This window comes from Manis pentadactyla, chromosome 16 (genome assembly GCF_030020395.1).
Source record: "Manis pentadactyla isolate mManPen7 chromosome 16, mManPen7.hap1, whole genome shotgun sequence".
NCBI classification, from domain to species: domain Eukaryota; kingdom Metazoa; phylum Chordata; class Mammalia; order Pholidota; family Manidae; genus Manis; species Manis pentadactyla.
Genome location: NC_080034.1, coordinates 4,225,312 through 4,243,265, shown reverse-complemented (window position 1 = coordinate 4,243,265; position 17,954 = coordinate 4,225,312). Strand labels below are relative to the sequence as shown.

Genomic DNA, 17,954 nt, shown 5'->3' with positions numbered 1-17,954 from the left:
ATTTAAGACCCTATCAAACTTGGGTTCACCACTGACTGGAAGAACTTTCTGTTTGAATTGCATAGTGCTTCATAATCATAATATTTTCTTTAAAAAGTATACATATGTATATTTGTTCATGTTATTTTGCTGTCTTCTGCATCTTAGGTGCGACGGACTCTTTCATTTGCTCATGTCTCATTCCCCTCTACCCTTGCCATCTTTCCTTTTAATGCTACCTATTTCCTCACCCCACTGACCCTGGACTTGCCTGGCCCGTGGAACGTGAGCAGATAAGTACGCTGTGTCCCGGCAGAAAATAATGATGTCTTTGTGTGGTTCGGCTCCGACCCTCAGCTTGCATGTTCTGAACAGCGGCTGCTGCAGTAACCTGGTGGCAGAATGGGAAGTCACAGAGCCCAGCCGCGCTCAGCAGAAGCCCAGCTGACCTACAGCCTTCATGGGATGTAAGCAAGAAACCAGTGCTTGAAGTCGCACTGAGCTCAGCCATTATTCGTCCTTCTGCCTACTTCTCACTTCACCGTAAGGCTGTCTCCTCCCTCGGCCCCCACCCTGCCCACTGCAGCATTTTCCTGGATTTGCAGTGCACACTGGACACCTTCTGCTAACTGGCAGGCTCACTGACGGTTGCCGAGGGCCCGGTCCTTAGATTCATGCATTCTCTTCCCTGGAGACAGGCTTTTGTAAGTGCTTTTTCCTTTCTTGTTCTTTAAAAGTGAATTGGCGGGTGCCACAACCAAGGAGCCTTGCGTCACTGGGGGCTTCAGACCCCAGGCCTGTGCTGCATGCTCCCCATTGTCCAAAAATGCAAAATCCATCTCTCTTTTCTTGAAGTGATTTTATAAAATATGTGAGGTTTTTTATCTAATTATTTTTAATTATTCCCCCATAGAATTAGTTCAAATTTCCCCTACTTGTTTACTGACAACCCATTATGTGAAGTGAGGCCGTGTCCCCTGATGGGCAGTATTTATATTTTAAAGCATCTAAATAGGAGTCTTTTCTGCAGAATCTCTCCAATGTGGCCAAATTAATGTCATTACTATTTTTGCATTTCCACTAAATTTCCCCCATTAGTGATAACGAATGTTATTTGTGTGAGTTCAATAAATATAGTATTTCCTTAAACACCATCATTACCAGGAAATCTATCCATTCCCTAAAAGGTGCTGTGATTCCAAACTATCAACTTCTTTAAGAAATGCATCACTCTTGAGACTTCGCTGTATCTGTTGGAAAATTTTTCCTCGGTAGAGGGAAGAGCTTTCTTTGAAAAGCAGCATGAAATTCTTTATTTACAGTTCCTCTGGTGACCCTGAGGGAATGTGCACTCTTGGCCCTGTTTCAGGCAACTCCTAAATCTGAATTCTTAAAAGAAGTTTATTTAAAACATTTTTTTTTTTAAATAATTATTTTTTATTGAAGGGTAGTTGACGCACAGTATTATATTAGTTTCAAGTGTACAACACAGTGGTAGAACATTTATATACATAATTCTAGGTTCCAGCTATCACCCTACCAGGCTGTTACAATATCTTGACTATATTCCTTATGCTATACATTACATCCCGGTTACTTATTTATTTTACCATTGGAAGTCTGTCCATTTTTTTTTTTTTTTTTTTTTTTTTGTGAGGGCATCTCCCATATTTATTGATCAAATGGTTGTTAACAACAATAAAATTCTGTATAGGGGAGTCAGTGCTCAATGCACAATCATTAATCCACCCCAAGCCTAATTTTCATCAGTCTCCAATCTTCTGAGGCATAACAAACAAGTTCTTACATGGAGAACAAATTCTTACATAATGAATAAGTTACATAGTGAACAGTACAAGGGCAGTCATCACAGAAACTTTCGGTTTGCTCATGCATTATGAACTCTAAACAGTTCAAATATGAATACTCATTTGGTTTTTATACTTGATTTATATGTGGATACCACATTTCTCTCTTTATTATTATTATTTTTAATAAAATGCTGAAGTGGTAGGTAGATACAAGATAAAGGTAGAAAACATAGTTTAGTGTTGTAAGAGAGCAAATGTAGATGATCAGGTGTGTGCCTGTAGACTATGTGTTAATCCAAGCTAGACCAGGGCAATAAAACATCCACATATGCAGAAGATTTCTCTCAGAATAGGAGGGGTGAGGTTCTAAGCCTCACCTCTGTTGATCCCCAATTTCTCACCCGATGGCCCCCCTGCGACTGTGCCTGTCTTAGGTTGTTCCTCCCTTGAGGAATCTTACCCGTCTCTGGCTAACCAGTCATCTTCCGGGGCCATACAGGGAAATGTGAAGTTGGTAAGTGAGAGGGAAGCCTTATTGTTTGAAAAGGTTAGCTTTTTACTTCTTTGCATATTTATGCCCTGTGGCTTCTATGCCCAGCATTTGTCTTGAGGTATCTTTACCACTTGGAGGAGTTATGATACTCGGTAAATTTGATATGAGGCACGAATTCTATTTAAGGGTTGTAATTAGGAAGGAAGAAGAAAAGCTATAGAAGTAGCAGGCGGAAGAAAACATGGGAAGATTGATTATTTCTTTGACAAATCTTCTTGTAGAGTAACTTCAGCATATATAGGTTTTAAGCTACTACTTAAATTGCACACACACATTAACATAATAGGAGTATAGTTACATAACCAAAGCAGACCTGTATTTACCATCCATCTCCAGTGAAACCAAGAAAGCCAGTTAGGCACCTTAGGCATTTATGAAAACTTATCTCTGATATGGTGGATATTGTCCAACTGAACTTGAACAGTCTGAGAGAAATCAGACAAATTAAAACAACCCATTCCTGGGGACTGTTCACATGCCATATGTTCTTTTAACAGTAAATAGTCTGTAGTTGTATGATTTTGGAGCGCTACAATTTGCACTTCTCCAAATTCTTGGTTGAGTTCCAACAGTATAGATCCAGTCAAATTTGTTGTTTTACTGTATGCACAGGCCAGCTTAGATATCTCCTTCCTCATTCCCATGGCAAGTCCAGGAACTGGTGGGATGAGTGCATCTACAGCTGTAGCAGTGCGTGGATCTTTGTTGGGGTTTCTTGATGATCATCTTCTGGCATGAGTCTTCCAGAGAGTGCAGATGTTGGAAGTTCTTTTTCATATCGTATCTTAGTTCATTTTCGGGGTAGCCCAATTAGGCTTTGATCCTCTGTATAAACACAAACAGACCCTTTGGATACACTTTTATATGCCCTTTATACCATTGTGTAGAACTCGTTGGAGGTTACCACACAGGAACTGCCCTTTTTTTTTTTTTTTTTTTGCTTTGTTTTTGGTATCACTAATCTACACTTACATGACAAATATTATGTTTACTAGGCTCTCCCCTATACCAGGTCCCCCCTATAAACCCCTTTACAGTCACTGTCCATCAGCATAGCAAAATGTTGTAGAATCACTACTTGCCTTCTCTGTGTTGTACAGCCCTCCCTTTTCTCCTACCCCCCCATGCATGTTAATCTTAATACCCCCCTACTTCTCCCCCCCTTATCCCTCCCTACCCACCCATCCTCCCCAGTCCCTTTCCCTTTGGTACCTGTTAGTCCATTCTTGAGTTCTGTGATTCTGCTGCTGTTTTGTTCCTTCAGTTTTTCCTTTGTTCTTATATTCCACAGATAAGTGAAATCATTTGGTATTTCTCTTTCTCCGCTTGGCTTGTTTCACTGAGCATAATACCCTCCAGCTCCATCCATGTTGCTGCAAATGATTGGATTTGCCCTTTTCTTATGGCTGAGTAGTATTCCATTGTGTATATGTACCACCTCTTCTTTATCCATTCATCTATTGATGGACATTTAGGTTGCTTCCAATTCTTGGCTATTGTAAATAGTGCTGCAATAAACATAGGGGTGCATCTGTCTTTCTCAAACTTGATTGCTGCGTTCTTAGGGTAAATTCCTAGGAGTGGAATTCCTGGGTCAAATGGTAAGTCTGTTTAGAGCATTTTGATATACCTCCATACTGCTTTCCACAATGGTTGAACTAACTTACATTCCCACCAGCAGTGTAGGAGGGTTCCCCTTTCTCCACAGCCTCGCCAACATTTGTTGTTGTTTGTCTTTTGGATGGCAGCCATCCTTACTGGTGTGAGGTGATACCTCATTGTAGTTTTAATTTGCATTTCTCTGATAATTAGCGATGTGGAGCATCTTTTCATGTGTCTGTTGGCCATCTGTATTTCTTTTTTGGAGAACTGTCTGTTCAGTTCCTCAGCCCATTTTTTAATTGGGTTATTTGTTTTTTGTTTGTTGAGGCGTGTGAGCTCCTTATATATTCTGGACGTCAAGCCTTTATCGGATGTGTCATTTTCAAATATATTCTCCCATACTGTAGGGATCCTTCTTGTTCTATTGATGGTGTCTTTTGCTGTACAGAAGCTTTTCAGCTTAATATAGTCCCACTTACTCATTTTTGCTGTTGTTTTCCTTGCCCGGGGAGATATGTTCAAGAAGAGGTCACTCATGTTTATGTCTAAGAGGTTTTCGCCTATGTTTTCTTCCAAGAGTTTAATGGTTTCATGGCTTACATTCAGGCCTTTGATCCATTTTGAGTTTACTTTTGTATATGGGGTTAGACAATGGTCCAGTTTCATTCTCCTACATGTAGCTGTCCAGTTTTGCCAGCACCACCTGTTGAAGAGACTGTCATTTCGCCATTGTATGTCCATGGCTCCTTTCTCAAATATTAATTGACCATATATGTCTGGGTTAATGTCTGGATTCTCTAGTCTGTTCCATTGGTCTGTGGCTCTGCTCTTGTGCCAGTACCAAATTGTCTTGATTACTATGGCTTTATAGTAGAACTTGAAGTTGGGGAGTGAGATGCCCCCTACTTTATTCTTCTTTCTCAGGATTGCTTTGGCTATTCGGGGTCTTTGGTGTTTCCATATGAATTTTTGAATTATTTGTTCCAGTTCATTGAAGAATGTTGCTGGTAGTTTCATAGGGATTGCATCAAATCTGTATATTGCTTTGGGCAGGATGGCCATTTTAACGATATTAATTCTTCCTAGCCACGAGCATGGGATGAGTTTCCATCTGTTAGTGTCCCCTTTAATTTCTCTTAAGAGTGACTTGTAGTTTTCAGAGTATAAGTCTTTCACTTCTTTGGTTAGGTTTATTACTAGGTATCTTATTTTTTTTGATGCAATTGTGAATGGAGTTGTTTTCCTGATTTCTCTTTCTGTTGGTTCATTGTTAGTATATAGGAAAGCCACAGATTTCTGTGTGTTGATTTTGTATCCTGCAACTTTGCTGTATTCCGATATCAGTTCTAGTAGTTTTGGGGTGGAGTCTTTAGGGTTTTTTATGTACAGTATCATGTCATCTGCAAATAGTGACAGTTTAACTTCTTCTTTACCAATCTGGATTCCTTGTATTTCTTTATTTTGTCTGATTGCCGTGGCTAGGACCTCCAGTACTATGTAAAATAACAGTGGAGAGAGTGGGCATCCCTGTCTAGTTCCCGATGTCAGAGGAAATGCTTTCAGCTTCTCGCTGTTCAATATAATGTTGGCTGTGGGTTTATCATAGATGGCCTTTATTATGTTGAGGTACTTGCCCTCTATTCCCATTTTGCTGAGAGTTTTTAACATGAATGGATGTTGAACTTTGTCAAATGCTTTTTCAGCATCTATGGAGATGATCATGTGGTTTTTGTCTTTCTTTTTGTTGATGTGGTGGATGATGTTGATGGACTTTCGAATGTTGTACCATCCTTGCATCCCTGGGATGAATCCCACTTGGTCATGGTGTATGATCCTTTTGATGTATTTTTGAATTCGGTTTGCTAATATTTTGTTGAGTATTTTTGCATCTACGTTCATCAGGGATATTGGTCTGTAGTTTTCTTTTTTGGTGGGGTCTTTGCCTGGTTTTGGTATTAGGGTGATGTTAGCTTCATAGAATGAGTTTGGGAGTATCCCCTCCTCCTCTATTTTTTGGAAAACTTTAAGGAGAATGGGTATTATGTCTTCCCTGTATGTCTGATAAAATTCCGAGGTAAATCCATCTGGCCCGGGGGTTTTGTTCTTTGGTAGTTTTTTGATTACCGCTTCAATTTCGTTGCTGGTAATTGGTCTGTTTAGATTTTCTGTTTCTTCCTGGGTCAATCTTGGAAGGTTATATTTTTCTAGGAAGTTGTCCATTTCTCCTAGGTTTCCCAGCTTGTTAGCATATAGGTTTTCATAGTATTCTCCAATAATTCTTTGCATTTCCGTGGGGTCCGTCGTGATTTTTCCTTTCTCGTTTCTGATACTGTTGATTTGTGTTGACTCTCTTTTCTTCTTAATAAGTCTGGCTAGAGGCTTATCTATTTTGTTTATTTTCTCGAAGAACCAGCTCTTGGTTTCATTGATTTTTGCTATTGTTTTATTCTTTTCAATTTTATTTATTTGTTCTCTGATCTTTATTATGTCCCTCCTTCTGCTGACCTTAGGCCTCATCTGTTCTTCTTTTTCCAATTTCGATAATTGTGACGTTAGACCATTCATTTGGGATTGCTCTTCCTTTCTTAAATATGCTTGGATTGCTATATACTTTCCTCTTAAGACTGCTTTTGCTGTGTCCCACAGAAGTTGGGGCTTAGTGTTGTTGTTGTCATTTGTTTCCATATATTGCTGGATCTCCATTTTGATTTGGTCATTGATCCATTGATTATTTAGGAGCGTGTTGTTAAGCCTCCATGTGTTTGTGAGCCTCTTTGTTTTCTTTGTACAGTTTATTTCTAGTTTTATGCCTTTGTGGTCTGAAAAGTTGGTTGGTAGGATTTCAATCTTTTGGAATTTTCTGAGGCTCTTTTTGTGGCCTAGTATGTGGTCTATTCTGGAGAATGTTCCATGTGCACTTGAGAAGAATGTATATCCCGCTGCTTTTGGATGTAGAGTTCTATAGATGTCTATTAGGTCCATCTGCTCTACTGTGTTGTTCAGTGCTTCCGTGTCCTTACTTATTTTCTGCCCAGTGGATCTATCCTTTGGGGTGAGTGGTGTGTTGAAGTCTCCTAGAATGAATGCATTGCAGTCTATATCCCCCTTTAGTTCTGTTAGTATTTGTTTCACATATGCTGGTGCTCCTGTGTTGGGTGCATATATATTTAGAATGGTTATATCCTCTTGTTTGACTGAGCCCTTTATCATTATGTAGTGTCCTTCTTTATCTCTTGTTACTTTCTTTGTTTTGAAGTCTATTTTGTCTGATATTAGTACTGCAACCCCTGCTTTCTTCTCACTGTTGTTTGCTTGAAATATGTTTTTCCATCCCTTGACTTTTAGTCTGTACATGTCTTTGGGTTTGAGGTGAGTTTCTTGTAAGCAGCATATAGATGGGTCTTGCTTTTTTATCCATTCTGTTACTCTGTGTCTTTTGATTGGTGCATTCAACCCATTAACATTTAGGGTGACTATTGAAAGATATGTACTTATTGCCATTGCAGGCTTTAAATTCGTGGTTACCAAAGGTTCAAGGTTAGCCTCTTTAGTATCTTACTGCCTAACTTAGCTCGCTTATTGAGCTGTTACATACACTATCTGGAGATTCTTTTCTTCTCTCCCTTCTTGTTCCTCCTCCTCGGTTCTTCATATGTTGGGTGTTTTGTGCTGTGCTCTTTCTAGGAGTGCTCCCATCTAGAGCAGTCCCTGTAAGATGTTCTGTAGAGGTGGTTTGTGGAAAGCAAATTCCCTCAGCTTTTGTTTGTCTGGGAATTGTTTAATCCCACCGTCATATTTGAATGATAGTCGTGCTGGATACAGTATCCTTGGTTCAAGGCCCTTCTGTTTCATTGTATTAAATATATCATGCCATTCTCTTCTGGCCTGTAGGGTTTCTGTTGAAAAATCTGACGTTAGCCTGATGGGTTTCCCTTTATAGGTGACCTTTTTCTCTCTAGCTGCCTTTAACACTCCTTCCTTGTCCTTGATCTTTGCCATTTTAATTATTATGTGTCTTGGTGTTGCCCTTCTTGGATCCTTTCTGTTGGGGGTTCTGTGTATTTCCGTGGTCTGTTCGATTACTTCCTCCCCCAGTGTGGGGAAGTTTTCAGCAATTATTTCTTCTAAGATACTTTCCATCTCTTTTCCTCTCTCTTCTTCTTCTTGGACCCCTATAATACGGATATTGTTCCTTTTGGATTGGTCACACAGTTCTCTTAATATTGTTTCATTCCTGGAGATCCTTTTGTCTCTCTCTATGTCAGCTTCTATGCGTTCCTGTTCTCTGATTTCAATTCCATCAATGGCCTCTTGCATTCTATCCATTCTGCTTATAAACCCTTCCAGAGTTTGTTTCATTTCTGCGATCTCCTTTCTGGCATCTGTGATCTCCTTCCGGACTTCATCCCATTTCTCTTGCGTATTTCTCTGCATCTCTGTCAGCATGTTTATGATTCTTATTTTGAATTCTTTTTCAGGGAGACTGGTTAGGTCTGTCTCCTTCTCTGGTGTTGTCTCTGTGATCTTTGTCTGCCTGTAGCTTTGCCTTTTTATGGTGATAGGAATAGTCTGCAGAACTGGGACGAGTGACGGCTGGAAGGACTTCCTTTCTTGTTGGTTTGTGGCCCTCCTCTCCTGGGAGAACAGCGGCCTCTAGTGGCTTGTGCTGCGCAGCTGCGCGCAGACAGGGTTTCTGCTTCCTGCCCGGCTGCTATGGAGTTAATCTCCGCTGTTGCTGTGGGCGTGGCCTGGCTCGGGCAGCTGCTCCAAAATGGTGGAGTCGCGTTGGAGCAGGAGCGGCTGGGAGGCTATTTATCTCCGTAAGGGGCCTCCCTGCTCCCTGCAGCCCAGGGGTTAGGGTGCCCAGAGATCCCCAGATTCCCTACCTCTGGATTAAGTGACCCGCCCTGTCCCTTTAAGACTTCCAAAAAGCACCCGCCAAAACAAAACAACGACCACCAAAAAAAAAAGAAAAAAAAATTTTTTTAATTAAAAAAAAAAAAAAAGTTTTTAATTAAAAAAAAAGGTGGTCTTTCGTTTTTCTTTATTCTCCGGTGCCAGCCTCAGACCTCTGCTCACAGGTCGGTCTTTCTGCCCTGTTTCCCTAGTATTGGGGTCCCTATTCCTTTAAGACTTCCAAAAAGCGCTCGCCAAAACAAAACAGCAAAAAAGCAAAAAAAAAAAAAAAAATGGTCGCGCGCTTTTCTTATGTCCTCTGGTGCCCAGCCTCCAGTGCCTGCTCACTGTTCTTGCTGCCCTGTTTTCCTAGTATCGAGCGCCCTGCACTCTGGCCCGGATGGCTGGGGCTGGGTGTTCGGCAGTCCTGGGCTCCGTCTCCCTCCCGCTCTGCCTGCTCTTCTCCCTCCGGGAGCTGGGGGGAGGGGCGCTCGGCTCCCGCCGGGCCGGGGCTTGTATCTTACCCCCTTCGCGAGGCGCTGGGTTCTCTCAGGTGTGGATGTGGTCTGGATATTGTCCTGTATCCTCTGGTCTTTATTCTAGGAAGGGTTGTCTTTGTTATATTTTCATAGATATATGTGGTTTTGGGAGGAGATTTCCGCTGCTCTACTCACGCCGCCATCTTCCACCCCTCCCCTCTATTTAAAACATTTTTAAGAATTAAGCTTTTGTAGTTGTGTAAAATCTTAACACTATTTAAAACTCCTAAATTTTTTTTTTTTTAATTGAAGGGTAGTTGACACACAGTATTACATTACATTAGTTTCAGGTGTACAACATAGTGATTCAACATTTATATACATGACAATTCTAGGTACCAGCTATCACCATACCAAGCTGTTACAATATCTTGACTATATTCATTACATCCCGGTTACTTATTATTTTACCATTGGAAGTGTATACTTTTTTTTTTTTTGTGAGGGCATCTCTCATATTTATTGATCAAATGGTTGTTAACAACAATAAAATTCTGTATAGGGGAGTCAATGCTCAATGCACAATCATTAATCCACCCCAAGCCTAATTTTCGTCAGTCTCCAATCTTCTGAGGCATAACAAACAAGTTCTTACATGGTAAAACTCCTAAATTTAAGGAAAGGAAAAGAGTAAAACAAAAAGTTAATATTCAACAAATTAAGTTATAAAATCACCCAGGTGCCGAGGATGCCGGCATGTCTTCACACCTCCGTGTGAGTTCGAATGTTTTGACTATGAGTTCGAATATGTCCTCTAAAGTAAAAATGTCCAAAATAGGGGAAGAAGGATTTCAAGGGAGGCCACACCTTAAATCACAGTAGATACTCAGCAGATGGGAAGAGAATAAATGAACTGAGCTAAAGAAATCTGTCTTTTTCTCAGGGGATAAGAAAATGGAAAAGGCGCTTTGGGAACATTACCTGAATATCTAAATGGAGGTAAGATTGATAACCACTTGGAATCGATTGCAAAGTGACAGAATTTAACCGCGGGACTCCATTTTTTCTTACACTGGCCTGAATGCTCCTTTAGCAAAGTGAACTTCCCCTCCTCCTGGGTCCTGAGCAGTGGGGCACAGCCGCCCAAGACCGCTGCAGTCTGAGGCTGACTCACACAGGCGGGACAGTGCCACTGACCGGGCAGCCCCGGGGCAGACCCCAGTGTCTGTCCAGGGCCTCTGGGGTGGACCTCAGCTCCGGAATGCGCTAGGACACTGTGACCTAGTACCTACTGTTCCTCAATTTCCATTTCTCCACTTGTGAGCAAGGCATAATGACGCCCATCACAAGATTGCTGGATTTGGGGAGCAAACTGTAGTGGGCTGAAAAGTGCCTCCAAAATGATAGACGCCCTAATCCCAGAGTGGGGGATGTGACCTGTTTGGAAAAAGGGTCTCTGGATATTTAACTAAGTTAAAAATCTGGAGACGAGATCATCCTAGTTTGGCCTGGGAGACCCTAAATCCAATGACAAGTGCCCTTGAAGAGTGAGCAGAGGGACCTTAGAGGGGGGAGGTCACTGGAGGCAGAGGTCGGAGGGACGTGGCCACCCTGAGGCCCTACAGCTGCCAGAGCTGGGAGACACGTTCTTCCTGCAGACCTGGCAAGGAACACGGCCCCACCAAGTGCGGCCATCTTGATTTCAGGCACTGACCTTCATATAAGAGAATAAATTTATCTTTTAAATTACCCAGTTTGTAGTAATTTGCCATAGTAGCCACAGGAAACTAAGACATAAAGTTTGTGGCATATAATAGGTTTTTAATACATATAAATTTTCTTTTATTCTCAACCCATCATCACTGGAATGTACATGTTTAAAAGATATCCAACATTTGATGGTCCACATTTAGGGGCTTTGGAGTTACTCACTCCCTGAATATCCTTCCATGTGTGACAACATGGGTGGACCTTGAGGGCATCATGCTCAGTGGATTGAGTTAGACAGAAAAAGGTAAATACTGTCTCGCTTATAAGTAGAATCTCAAAAAATCCATCCTAGACACAGAGAACAGGTTGGTGGGTGCCAGAGGTTGGGCATGGGGAAAATGGGCAAAGGGGGTCAAATGGTACGAACTTCCAGTTACAAGATTCATAAGCTCTGGGGATGGGACATACAGTGTGGTGACAATAGCGAAGAATACTGGAGTGAATGCCTGACAGTGGCCGAGAGACTACATATTAGAAGTTCTCATCACAAGGAAAAACAATTGTAAGTGTATGAGGTGATGAATGTTTAAGTAATCACTTTGTCGTATATACATACATCAAATCATTTGGTACACTTAAAATGAGTACAATGTTATACATCAATTATACCTCAAAGAAACAGGAAAAAAATTACTTATTTTAAAAATTGTTTATTGCATCCGAATCAGGAAAAGGAACAAAATTATCTCTGTTTGCAGATGACATGATCTTGTATGTAGAAAACCCTAAAGATTCCACAAAAAAATTGTTAAAACTAATGAACAAATTCAGTAGTTTCAGGATACAAAATCAACATACAAAAATCAGTTGCACATCTATACACTAGCAATGAACAATCTGAAAATGTATTAAGAAAACACTTTCATTTACAATAGCATTAAAAAGAATAAAATACTTCAGAATAGACTTAACCAAGGAACTGAAAGACTTGTACACTGAAAACTACAAAATACTGCTAAAGAAATTGAAGACAACACAAATAAATGGAAAGGCATCCTGAGTTCATGGATTAGGAGACTTGTTATTAAGATGTTATTACTACCAAAGTGATCTTTAGATTCAGTGCAATCCCTATCAAAATCCCAATGACATTCTTTTGCAGAAATAGAAAAAAATTCATCCTGAAATTTATATGGATTTTCAAGGACTCCAAATGGCCAAAACAGCCTTGAAAAAGAAGAACATAGGTGGACTTCCCACACTTCCTGATTTCAAAACATATCACAAAGCTACAGTGATCTAACAGTATGGTCCTGGCATAAAGACAGATGTACAGACCAGTGGAACAGAATGGATAGCATAAAAATAAACTCTCACATATATGATCAAATAAGTGATCTTCAACAAGGATGCAAAGACCATTCAATGGGAAAAGGACAGTCTTTTCAACAAATGGTCCTGGAATACTGGACGTCCACATGAACAAGACTGAAGTAAAATCCTTACCTTATACCATATATAAAAATTAACTAAAAATGGATTAAAGACCTAAATATAAGACCCTAAACTATAAAACTCCTAAAAGAAAATATGGGGAAAATCTTCATAACATTGGCTTTGACCAAATATTACATGAAAGACACAGGAAACCAAAGCAAAAACAAATGGGAGAATATTAGACTTAAAAAGTCTGTGCATCAAGGGGCACATCTCCAGAGCGAAAAGGCAAACCGTAGAATGGAAGAAATTATTTACAAGTCAGATATCTGGTAAGGGGTTATTATCAAGCACATGGAAAGATGCTTAACATCACAAATCAGAGAAATCAAAACCACAATGAGCTATCGCCTCACACTCATTAGGATGGCCACTATCAAAACCCCAGAACACAAGTTTGGTATGAAGGTGGGGAGATTGGAGTCCTTGTGCACTGCTGGAGGGACTACATCACAGTGCAGCCACAGTGGAAAACAGTATGGTGGTTCCTCAAAATTTAAAAATAGGACTCCCCATATGATCCCCATCCAGTCATACATCCAGAAGAACTGAGAGCAGAGTGTCCAAGAGGTATTTGCACATCCATGTTTGTAGCATTTTATTCACAATAGCACATAAGTTGAGACAGCCTAAATGTCCATCAATGGATGAATGGAGAAACAAAATGTGGTATATGCCTACAATGGACTGTCACTCAGATTTAAAGAGGAAATAAATCCTGCAATATGCTACAACATAGATGGACCTTAAGGACATTATGCTAAGTGCAACCAGTCAGTCACAAAAAATAAATGCTGCAGTAGTCTACTTATGCCAGGCCTCTAAGTTAGTCAAGTTCATAGAAACACAAAATAGAATGGTGATTACCAGGGGCTACAGGGAGTGGGAAATGGGAGTTTTATTCAATGTGTGTAGATAGAATTTTAGTTTTGCAAGATTATAATGTGAATAGACTTAACACTTCCGATGGTACACTTAGAAATGGTTATGATGGAAATTATTTATTTTGGAAAGTCTTCAGAGCTGTTTATAGAAATATATAATAAAACAAAATTAAATATAGAAATAAGAGAACATGAAAAGTAGGACAGAGGAAATCTGAAGAGAAAAACATAAAATTAAGCTAGGAGTGTGTTTTGTTCAGAACATGAACATTTCAAGGCTTTATGCTTCTGACTGTAGGTTTCCAGCAGTTTCTGCTGACAAGGAGACTAGTTACATGATTGAAATAATCTACAGAAGTGAATTTACAGTATGACCTCAACTGGGTTAAAAAGAAAAAAATATATATATAACCTTAGAAAGAAACATGCTAAAATGCTAACAAACATTGTTACTAGGTAGTGGTTGTATTATTTTCTCTACACTTTTATCCATTTTCTGTTACTTTCACAATTGACTTGCAACTTCTAATTAGGAGAGTCTTGTGCCTGTTGATGACTTTGGCAGGAATTTGTTAAATGCCTCCAAGGGAAAAGAAAAAAGCATCATCTGTACAGATCTAGTGCCAGGTAAAGCTGGCTGCAGAGGGAACAGGATGGGCTGCCAGGGTAGGACTGGCCTTGGTGAGGTTGAAGGGCCACAGGCCTTTCCACGCGGACGTGAAGGTGTGTGAAGCCTGGGTCCCTCCGGGGACAAAGCCCCGGCAGAAACAGCTCTCGGGCCACTGGCCTCCTGCCTTGGGTCGGGAACAGGGCTCAAGAGGAGACCCAGTGCAAGCGGGGAGAGGGCAGGGGAGCCGGCATCCCCTCTGGAGGCGAGGCGGTTACCTGCTTCGCTGTGGTGTCTCCAGAACGCAGCTCTGCTTCCAGGCTGTAAAATTCCATTTATCCAGGCAAATTCTGGGGAAGTCAAATAGAAAATTATGGGGTTCAATAAATGATTCTGAAAAGTTTTCACAGCTTTACTGAGATATAATTTACATGCCATAACATTCACCTGTTTTAGTGCACAATTCAACAGTTTTTAGTGTACAGAGTTGTACAGCGATCACCACAATCTAATTCCATCACTCCAAAAAGAAATCTCGTATCTATTGATATTCACTCCCTATTTATCCTCCTTCTCAGTCCTCGGTAACTACTAATCAATCTACTTTTTGACACTACAGATTTGTGTCTCATGGACATTTCATAGAAACGGAATCATATAACATATGGCCCTTTGTGACTGGATTCTTTCACTAAGCATGTTCTTTTGAGGTTCATCCTGTCATAGTATCCTTTCATTCTTTTTTATGGCTGAATAGCATTCCACTACATGGCTATACCATATTTTATTTATCCATTTATCAGTTAATGGACATTTGGGTTGTTTCTAGTTTTGGGCTAGTTTCTTAAACTGCTAATTATTTTTCCTACATGGAGCCCATTTCTTAAAAAGTTGTTCATGAAAGTCTTACTGGGTGACGAACTCATTTATATCAATCAAAGTCATTAAATGACTGTTATTCAGTGGCCAAATAGCATGAGATAATCAATTATTGTACTAAGCTGATGTAATCTCAGTGAAAAAACAGAAACTTGACATTTTAACTAGCTCATACAGCCTTAAGTTAAATGTCCCACTTTGTAAGGCTTCTGATATAAGAAAACAAAGCCCCGACTCCCGTCATCACCTCTGGGGCCACCGAGGGCCTGGAGATAAGGCCTGAGACTGGGAGTTCCTGTGTCAGATCACAGACTGTGTTAACGGGCCCTTCGCTTCAGTTTCCAGTTACATGAAGCAGCAGGACTAATTTCCAAGGTGCTGGTAGAAAATGTCCCCAGGGGATTTGGTTTAATGACCAGCTTCAAGTGATCTATGAACATATTTGCTATTGAATATACATGGTGCTTTTAAAGAGCATTAGTTTTTCTCAAGGAGGTGAGTCTGGCTTAGCCTGTTCACATGCTTCTGGTGCACAGAAGGGGACTCTCGCCCATGCAGTCCTGTCCCAATGGCCCTCAGGAGTCCCAGAAGGGTGAGCACAGGCCCCCCTTTTCCTACCATGCGGCTCCCACCCTTGTAGAAGAGGTCGATCCCAATGACCAATTTCAGCACATGCAAGGGGCTGCTTTTTCACGAGGGGAGCTATCAAAGGAGCCGAAGGGTGCAGCAAGTCCGGGCAGCACTTCCCTCTGACTCCACTTCAGCTCTTATTCTCTCCAACACCATGTCCAGCTTTGCTGCCCGGATGTGAGAAGCAAGCAAAGCGAAGGGAAGGGAATGGCAACTCCTGAATGGATCTTTGGAAAAGACTCTGATGTTGACGAGGTTGGTGTAATGTCAGGAAACCAAGGCCATCCAGAGATAAAGCCCTTTTTCATGCTCTCCAGCCTGGCCTGCTCAGCCCTCGCACTAGGTCTCCTGGACTCGGCTTTGCTTTGGTTAGGACCTGCACCAGAAGGTCCAGATGACTGCATCAGTCAGCCTAACTGCTGTACAAACAGCCCACACCTCAGTGGCTCCGGCTGATAAATGTCTTGCTTGCTGCCATCCCAGTCCAGTGGGGCTGGCAGCCCTCCAGGGGGACCTCAGGCCCCTGTCTTAGGATGCCACCGCTGTCAACACACAGCCTGGTCACCACAGAAGGGATGGCCAGGCTTGCAGGTAAGAGCATTGCTGCTTCCCAGCTCCCACCCGCCAGGGGCCATGCGGCTCAGCCTAGCTGCAAGGGGCCCATGAGGAAAGTAAAGGGACTTGGAAAACACTGCTCTCTGCCACAGCAGTTCTGGGCTGGGGCATGAAAAATACTTCTCTTGTTCTGTGGGGCCTGATTCATCATCCCTGGATACGGTTCCTTCTCACACTTGAGCAGCAAATTCTGAGATTTGAGTTTGAATGTAGTGACTAATGGGGTTCAGCTGGGACTGGATCCCTGGATATCCCCAGTCCTCCAGGCTGAACCACCATCTCAACAGCATCTCATAGTACCTGAGTCAATCGTCAGAGACTCTGAGAAAGTAAAATCCAGGAGCTTCCTGGCTTTACCTGATTAAGTGGATTTGTTTAGTATTATAAAGACAAGAAGAGTCCAAAACAGCGTTGTGGCATTGGCTTTATCCTGATGGACATCTTTTGGATTTTTTATCATTGAAAGCAGTTCCAACTTCCATGACCAGTGCTGCTGGGATTTTCCTTCCAGCCTATGTGCACAAAGCACTGTAACCAAACTGGAGGTCAGGAGCACAGCCCCTAGAGCAGGCTGCCTGGGGCGACCTTGGGTCATCTACTCAATCCTCTGTGCCTCAGTTTCGTATCTGTTAGAAAGAGGCATGAGGATGGCAATATAGTAATGGACAAGGTGGGTCACCTTCATGTTCCACCTCCCTTCTTGGGCCCTACCTCTCTTGCAGAGGTTGAAAGCTAAAAATCTCCCTTTGCAGCTAGGGCTTTGGGTGTGACTTTGGTCCTGTCACTTAGATGGATTTGTTTGACACTGAAAGGCAGACTTAAGGATGACATCCTTGCATCTCACTGGATGTTTCCTGCCGGCATGCAAAACCCTGGAGGTGTGAGGTTTCATCTGCAGCCAGGTCCAGTCCTTTCTCCAGCTTCCCGGGGATCAACGGCTGGGGCAGTGTTGTCGGCACCTTGAGACCAGATTCCTGTCCTGGGACGTGTTCGTGACTTTACTAGCTTCAGTGACCTGCTGTCCTGGTGAGCCAATTCTGTTTCTCTGGGAGTTACTTCTGGAGGCTCCGCTTAGAACCTCCTCTTACAGCCTAACAACTTTATGAACATCCAATTCTCTGTATTAAATCCCTCCTTGCTTAAAATACTTAGAGTGGTTCCTGTTTTCTGTAATGAATCCTGATGGAATCAGTATCTCATAGGGTTCTTGTGAGGTTGAAATAGCAGGTGTAGAGCACTAATGCCTGGTGTGTGTAAGTACTAAATACCTATGTTTCATCATTGTGCAGACTAATGACCGAGAACATGAAGGAGTGCCGACAGGCCCCAGAGAGACCCCTTTCTGGAGACGAGCCTGCCTCTCGTGGTGTGACACCCAGCGGCAGATAAAGTGGAGGCCAGTCATCTGCAGTCGGCCTGCCCATGGGCCTTCCACATGCAGTTCAGGAACAGCCTCTTGGCCCTCCGCTGATCCCATTACATTGACAACGGCCGTTCCAGCTGGTCCTGGAAGGGCATAACACCAAGTTACTCCTTAGCTCTTGGACACCATGAAGACATTGTGGATGGAGATACAAACCCATCAGGATTAGAGATATTTATTAAAACTGTTTGTAAGTCAATTTGTTTAATTTCAGAAGCCAGCTAAAGATGAATAACTGGCTGTTCTAAAAGAAAGTTTGAAACACAAAAGTTAATGTGGTTTCTCTTGAAACTCCCTTTATTTAAAATTTAAAAAGCCTAATCTAACATCCATTATGTCATCTGAAATTGACTCAGTCTGCCTTTCTTGTAAATTACCTATTTATTTAA

At 41.7% G+C, this 17,954-nt stretch overlaps 1 long non-coding RNA gene across 1 annotated transcript; it reads left to right on the top strand.

Annotated features, from left to right (window-relative positions):
- Positions 1–422: 422 nt before the first annotated feature.
- LOC118912887 (uncharacterized) lies at positions 423–17,515 on the top strand. The gene is made up of 3 exons (XR_008994454.1): positions 423–683; positions 10,264–10,319; positions 17,432–17,515. It is a non-coding gene; the product is annotated as an uncharacterized LOC118912887 (long non-coding RNA).
- The last annotated feature ends 439 nt before the right edge of the window (positions 17,516–17,954 follow it).